Source organism: Ascaphus truei, chromosome 11 (assembly GCF_040206685.1).
Source record: "Ascaphus truei isolate aAscTru1 chromosome 11, aAscTru1.hap1, whole genome shotgun sequence".
NCBI lineage: Eukaryota > Metazoa > Chordata > Amphibia > Anura > Ascaphidae > Ascaphus > Ascaphus truei.
Window position 1 is genome coordinate 60,630,109 of NC_134493.1, and position 8,602 is coordinate 60,638,710.

Below are 8,602 nucleotides of genomic sequence, written 5' to 3' on the forward strand. Positions count from 1 at the left end.
TTAAACTCGCCACACGCATCCATGTTAAACATAGCAGAATTCGCACTTTTCTGCATATGGAGATTAAAACTCTCCAAAAAAGCTACTTTTTAATAAATTCGCCAATTTTAAAATTCGCTGCTCTCTGCATAGGCCCCTCAGTGTGTCTTGGAGAGGGGGGTAACTGATTGTGGGGGGGGAGTGATGGGGGTGTGGGAGTGAGAGAGGTGGCGGTTTGGGTGTGTGGGGGAGGGGAAATGTGAAATGAGGGGGAGGGGAGTATTGTGGATGTGATAGATAGAGAGGGGGTCTCGTAAGGCCACCGACACTGGAGGGGGAGGAGGGTTGCCACGGCCCAGTGGACACTCTAGTCCTGAGCTCCCGGGAAAGATGTCTGCGGCCTGGAGTACCGGCACCTCTTTGTTTACTTAAAGAACACTGTATATATATATATTAGTGCATATAAAGTATTTTGACTGTGTGGGAGGGGGGGTGGTGGTGAGAAGGTAAATTGGAAAGTGAAAGTAATGATAAAAGTGCTGTCATCTGGTTCTGGTTCTGTTCTGCGGTTCTGCGTCTCTCTGTGCCTGCTTTATGCTGTTTGGGATTGTGAATAAATATTGCAGCTCGTGAAATGCGCTTCTGTTCACCCATCATTTAACTCGGCGTGCTCACAGGCGACATCCTGAATTGGTGTGTCCTGCCCCTACTGTAAAGACACCGTTCCTCTAACCTCACGGGATGGCCCTGTGTTATATGTGCTGCCCTTACTGTAAAGACCCTGTTCATCTAACCTCACGGGATGGCCCTGTGTTATATGTCCTGCCCTTACTGTAAAGACCCCGTTCCTCTAACCTCACGGGATGGCTCTATGTTATATGTCCTGCCCATACTGTAAAGACCCGTTCCTCTAACCTCACGGGATGGCCCTGTGTTATATGTGCTGCCCTTACTGTAAAGACCCGTTCCTCTAACATCACGGGATGGCCATGTGTTATATGTCCTGCCCTTACTGTAAAGAGCCTGTTCCTCTAACCTCACGGGATGGCCCTGTGTTATATGTCCTGCTCTTACTGTAAAGACCCCGTTCCTCTAACCTCACGGGTTGGCCATGTGTTATATGTCCTGCCCTTACTGTAAAGACCCCGTTCCTCTAATCTCACGGGATGGCCCTGTGTTATATGTCATGACCTTACTGTAAAGATCCCGTTCCTCTAACCTCACGGGATGGCCCTGTGCTCTATGTGCTGCCCTTACTGTAAGACCCCGTTCCTCTAACCTCACGGGATGGCCCTGTGCTCTATGTGCTGCCCTTACTGTAAGACCCCGTTCCTCTAACCTCACGGGATGGCCCTGTGCTCTATGTGCTGCCCTTACTGTAAGACCCCATTCCTCTAACCTCACGGGATGGCCCTGTGCTCTATGTGCTGCCCTTACTGTAAGACCCCATTCCTCTAACCTCACGGGATGGCCCTGTGCTCTATGTGCTGCCCTTACTGTAAGACCCCATTCCTCTAACCTCACGGGATGGCCCTGTGCTCTATGTGCTGCCCTTACTGTAAGACCCCGTTCCTCTAACCTCACAGGGTGGCCCTGTGCTCTATGTGCTGCCCTTACTGTAAGACCCCGTTCCTCTAACCTCACGGGATGGCCCTGTGCTCTATGTCCTGCCCTTACTGTAAGACCCCGTTCCTCTAACCTCACGAGATGGCCCTGTGTTATATATCCTTCCCTTACTGTAAGACCCCGTTCCTCTAACCTCACGGGATGGCCCTGTGCTCTATGTGCTGCCCTTACTGTAAGACCCCGTTCCTCTAACCTCACGAGATGGCCCTGTGTTATATGTCCTTCCCTTACTGTAAGACCCCGTTCCTCTAACCTCACGGGATGGCCCTGTGTTATTTGTCCTGCCCTTACTGTAAAGACCCCGTTCCTCTAACCTCATGGGATGGCCCTGTGTTATATGTCCTGCCCTTACTGTAAAGACCCGTTTCTCTAACCTCACGGGATGGCCCTTTGTTATATGTCCTGCCCTTACTGTAAAGACCCCGTTCCTCTAACCTCACGGGATGACCCTGTGTTATATGTCCTGCCCTTACTGTAAAGACCCCATTCCTCTATCCTCACGGGATGGCCCTGTGTTATATGTCCTGCCCTTACTGTAAAGACCCCGTTCCTCTAACCTCACGGGATGGCCCTGTGCTATATGTCCTGCCCTTACTGTAAAGACCCTGTTCCTCTAACCTAACGGGATGGCCCTGTGTTATATGTGCTGCCTTACTGTAAAGACCCTGTTCCTCTAACCTCATGTAATGGTCCTGTGCTATATGTGCTGCCCTTACTGTAAAGACCCCGTTCCTCTAACCTCACAGGGTGGCCCTGTGTTATATGTCCTGCCCTTACTGTAAAGACCCCGTTCCTCTGACCTCAAGGGATGGCCCTGTGTTATATGTCCTGCCCTTACTGTAAAGACCCTGTTCCTCTGACCTCAAGGGATGGCCCTGTGTTATATGTCCTGCCCTTACTGTAAAGACCCCGTTCCTCTAACCTCACGGGATGGCCCTGTGTTATTTGTCCTGCCCTTACTGTAAAGACCCCGTTCCTCTGACCTCACGGGATGGCCCTGTGTTATATGTCCTGCCCTTACTGTAAAGACCCCGTTCCTCTAACCTCACGGGATGGCCCTGTGTTATATGTCCTGCCCTTACTGTAAAGACCCCGTTCCTCTAACCTCACGGGATGGCCCTGTGTTATGTGTCCTGCCCTTACTGTAAAGACCCTGTTCCTCTTACCTCACGGGATGGCCCTGTGTTATATGTCCTGCCCTTACTGTAAAGACCCCGTTCCTCTAACCTCACGGGATGGCCCTGTGTTGTATGTGCTGCCCTTACTGTAAAGACCTGTTCCTCTAACCTCACGGGATGGCCCTGTGTTATGTGTCCTGCCCTTACTGTAAAGACCCTGTTCCTCTAACCTCACGGGATGGCCCTGTGCTACATGTGCTGCCCTTACTGTAAAGACCCTGTTCCTCTAACCTAACGGGATGGCCCTGTGTTATATGTGCTGCCTTACTGTAAAGACCCTGTTCCTCTAACCTCATGGGATGGTCCTGTGCTATATGTGCTGCCCTTACTGTAAAGAACCCGTTCCTCTAACCTCACAGGGTGGCCCTGTGTTATATGTCCTGCCCTTACTGTAAAAACCCCGTTCCTCTGACCTCACGGGATGTCCCTGTGTTATATGTGCCGCCCTTACTGTAAGACCCCGTTCCTCTAACCTCATGGGATGGCCCTGTGTTAAATGTGCTGCCCTTACTGTAAAGACCCCGTTCATGTAACCTCACGGGATGGCTCTGTGTTATATGTCCTGCCCTTACTGTAAAGACCCCGTTCCTCTAACCTCATGGGATGGCCCTGTGTTATATGTGCTGCCCTTACTGTAAAGACCCCGTTCATGTAACCTCACGGGATGGCTCTGTGTTATATGTCCTGCCCTTACTGTAAAGACCCCGTTCCTCTAACCTCATGGGATGGCCCTGTGTTATATGTGCTGCCCTTACTGTAAAGACCCCGTTCATGTAACCTCACGGGATGGCTCTGTGTTATATGTCCTGCCCTTACTGTAAAGACCCCGTTCCTCTAACCTCATGGGATGGCCCTGTGTTATATGTGCTGCCCTTACTGTAAAGACCCCGTTCCTCTGACCACACGGGATGGCCCTGTGTTATATGTCCTGCCCTTACTGTAAAGACCCGTTCCTCTAACCTCACGGGATGGCCCTGTGTTATATGTCCTGCCCTTACTGTAAAGACCCCGTTCCTCTAACCTCATGGGATGGCCCTGTGCTATATGTCCTGCCCTTACTGTAAAGACCCCGTTCATGTAACCTCACGGGATGGCTCTGTGTTATATGTCCTGCCCTTACTGTAAAGACCCCGTTCCTCTAACCTCATGGGATGGCCCTGTGTTATATGTGCTGCCCTTACTGTAAAGACCCCGTTCCTCTGACCACACGGGATGGCCCTGTGTTATATGTCCTGCCCTTACTGTAAAGACCCCGTTCCTCTAACCTCATGGGATGGCCCTGTGCTATATGTCCTGCCCTTACTGTAAAGACCCCGTTCCTCTGATCTCACGGGATGGCCCTGTGTTATATGTCCTGCCCTTACTGTAAAGACCCCATTCCTCTGATCTCACGGGATAGCCCTGTGTTATGTGTCCTGACCTTACTGTAAAGACCCCGTTCCTCTAACCTCACGGGATGGCCCTGTGCTATATGTGCTGCCCTTACTGTAAAGACCCCGTTCCTCTAACCTCACGGGATGGCACTGTGCTATATGTCCTGCCCTACTGTAAAGACACCGTTTCTCTAACCTCACGGGATGGCGCTGTGTTGTATGTGCTGCCCATACTGTAAATACCCCGTTCATGTAACCTCACGGGATGGCCCTGTGTTATATGTGCTGCCCTTACTGTAAAGACCCTGTTCCTCTATCCTCACGGGATGGCCCTGTGTTATATGTGCTGCCCTTACTGTAAGACCCCGTTCCTCTGACCTCACGGGATGGCCCTGTGTTATATGTGCTGCCCTTACTGTAAAGACCCCGTTCCTCTGATCTCACGGGATAGCCCTGTGTTATGTGTCCTGACCTTACTGTAAAGACCCCGTTCCTCTAACCTCACGGGATGGCCCTGTGTTATATGTCCTGCCCTACTGTAAAGACCCCATTCCTCTAACCTCACGGGATGGCCCTGTGTTATATGTGCTGCCCTTACTGTAAAGACCCTGTTCCTCTAACCTCACGGAATGGCCCTGTGTTAAATGCCCCCCCCTTACTGTAAAGACCCCGTTCCTCTAACCTCACGGGATGGCCCTGTGTTATATGTGCTGCCCTTGGGATGAATAGCTCCCTTGTATTGACTTTGAATATACAGTAGGGCCGACGAGTATTCTAAAACAAATCTGGGGCAATCACCAACAAGACATGGGTTCATGCTGGGTAGATGCTGGGTAGATGCTGGGTAGATGCTGGGTACATGCTGGGTACATGCTGGGTACATGCTGGGTACATGCTGGGTACAGGCTGGGTACAGGCTGGGTACAGGCTGGGTACAGGCTGGGTACAGGCTGGGTACATGCCGGGTACATGCTGGTTACAGGCTGGGTACATGCTGGGTACATGCTGGGTACATGCTGGGTACATGCTGGGTACATGCTGGGTATATGCTGGGTACATGCTGAGTACATGCTGAGTACACGCTGAGTACATGCTGAGTACAGGCTGGGTACAGGCTGGGTACATGCTGGGTACATGCTGTGTACATGCTGGGTACATGCTGGTTACAGGCTGGGTACATGCTGGGTACATGCTGGTTACAGGCTGGGTACATGCTGGGTACATGCTGGTTACAGGCTGGGTACATGATGGGTACAGGCTGGGTACATGCTGGTTACAGGCTGGGTACATGCTGGTTACAGGCTGGGTACATGCTGGTTACAGGCTGGGTACATGCTGGGTACATGCTGGGTACAGGCTGGGTACATGCTGGTTACAGGCTGGGTACATGCTGGGTACATGCTGGGTACATGCTGGGTACATGCTGGTTACATGCTGGTTACAGGCTGGGTACATGATGGGTACATGCTGGTTACAGGCTGGGTACATGATGGGTACATGATGGGTACATGCTGGGTACATGCTGGGTACATGCTGCAACATTTCAGTGACATTTCGGCTGCCAGACTAATGGCCCATCAGATTAACAGCGAGGGTCCCTGGCAGTCCCGTTCAGTTTGACCCCTGCCGCCTTTCTTCTCCTGCGGCTGCCACCGTGGGATTTTTAAAAACGCGGCGGCGCGCGGCTTTTTTTCCAAAGGTTTCCCGCGCCGTGGGTGCTTTCAATGATAAGCGCCATTAGCGCTTATCTGATGATGCGGCCGCCGCGCGGGAAACTCCGATACAAACGGAGAAACCCCCCCGCATTTAGCCGGGTAAGTGCGAGAATAAAGGCGGCTGCGACAGTGCGTTCTGCAGAGGGCTGGTGCCCCACAGCGATGGATCTGCAGCAGAAGGAACCAATATGGCTTTTTCTTATTATTATTGAGGTATTTGAGGAACTAGAATGGATTTTTGGAGGTGATATAAATGTTGTATTTAATCACTCATAAGATAAATCTTAGATAAAAACTCAACCAAAACGTCCCTCTAGATTTCGTAATAGGTTTAAAGAGACAGCCGTTCGACACTTTAAAACAAATATATATATGTTTTTGTTCATTTTAATATACGCAGCCTTTCATTACCTTTATTGAAAACGAATTACCGAAGCTGACGATCAACTCGTTCTCCCATAATCGATCAGCAAAAATCCTGTCTTCCCAGGGTTCACTAAATGGCTGCCTTTCAGTTTCAATCGTTCACTCAGTGTAACTCAGCCGCTACAATGTATTCTTACATTATGGGAGAGAAGACTGGGCGCCTCTGGCGAGAAACGCGTTAGAGGTTTCTCTTTTTAACTAGGTTATGTCTCAATAAATTTTGGTTATTTTTTCATTGGCCTCCAGTTCTCCCCCTTTTTTGCTGCGCCCCTAGTCTTCTCTCCCACCTGTTCCTGCTTACCTGTGGATGCACGCTGCTGATACCGGAGATTTCTGACTTACCTGGGATTGGATTTGTGAGTACGACGCTTCACCACTAGGAGCAGTCTGGTTGAAGTTGCGGGGGTCTGCTGGTTCCCGTCGGGGGACCTCACGATCACCGTACCCAGCTGGTCCCCATTATACGTGATCGCCTTGAGGGCTTACATTACTACAGTGGCAGCTTTCCCCGAATTATAGGTTTCAGACTCCGGTTTGACAAGGGTTATATATGATGCCTCCGCGTGATGCACGCTGGTCTTTAGGGCTAGTAGCGCCGTGCTTTGAGGTTTACTCCTCTATTCTGCCATATTCTTACATTATGAAGGTAACATTATCTATTATTACAGTTTGCAGCTCAACCTGCTTGGAATATTCACAGCAAATGATCACAAACAGGAAAGTGTTACAAAGCTCTTGCACTTCTCAGGGAACTGGGCTAAAACCTGCTATAGAAATGAAAAGATGCTCAGTATATTAAAATGGAGTGTTCAAAAATAAATATAACAATATATTTATTAAGTATCTATTATTATTTCTATTATTATTATCGTTTATTTGTAAAACACCAATATCTTCCACAAAGCGATACAGAGGGAGTACAGAGTGACTCAATTGCATAAACTTTCCTTATCTCTGTCACTCTACTGCTAAAACTCTGACTCAGGCCCTCATTCTCTCCCGTCTTGATTACTGTAACCTCCTGCTGTCCGGCCTTCCTGCCTCTCACCTGTCTCCCCTACAATCTATCCTAAACGCTGCTGCCAGAATCACTCTACTCCCTCCTACATCTGTCTCAGTGTCTTCCCTGATGAAATCACTCTCCAGCCTTCCTATCAAAGTTCATATTACTTACAAAATTCTCCTCCTCACACTTAAGGATATACTGTACACTCCTCTGCCCCTCCTTACATCTCACCTTAATATCTCACTATACCCACTCTGTCCCTCCTTATATCTCACCCTAATATCTCACTATACCCTCCTCTGCCCCCTCCTTACATATCACTATACCCCCTCGGTCCCTCCTTACATCTCAACCTAATATCTCTCTTTACCCTCCACTGCCCCTCTTTACATCTCTCCCAAATATCTCACTATACCCTCCTCTGCCCCTCCTTACATCTCACCCTAATCTCTCACTATACCCTCCTCTGCCCCTCCTTACATCTCACCCTAATCTCTCACTATACCCTCCTCTGCCCCTCCTTACATCTCACCCTAATCTCTCACTATACCCTCCACTGTCCCTCTTTACAACTCACCCTAATCTCTCACTATTCCATCCTCTGCCCCTCCTTACTTCTCACCATAATATCTCACTATACACTCCTCAGCCCCTCCTTACATCTCACCCTAATATCTCACTATACCCACTTCTGCCCCTCCTTACATTGCACTCTAATAACTCACTATTCCCCCCTTGGTCCCTCCTAAAATTCCACCCTAATATCTCATGATACCCTCCTCTGCCCCTCCTTACATCTCAGACTAATATATCACTATACCCTCCTCTGTCCCTCCTTACATCTCACTCTATCTCACTATACCCTCCTCTGCCCCTCCGTACATCTCACCCTTATATCTCACTATTCCCTAACCTGCCCCTCCTTACAACTCACCCCAATATCTCACTATAAACTACTCTGCCCCTCCTTACATCTCTCACTATACACTCTTCTTCCCCTCCTTATACTGTAGCTTACCCTAATTTCTCGCTATGCACCTGCCCAACTCTTGTGTTCTGCTCAAGGATATTGTCTATCTACCCCTTTTCTATCTAAAGCCTTCTCCTGCCTAAAACATTTCTCACTCACTGCCCCACAACTCTGGAAAGCCCTTCACATCAAAATCCGAATGCCACCCTCTCTACCCACATTTAAGACACAAAACACATCTCTGTAACGAAGCATACAGTATGAGTAGCTTCGTGGCTGACACTGTACACTTCATACAGTACATCAACCTTGACCCCTTGCATATGCGA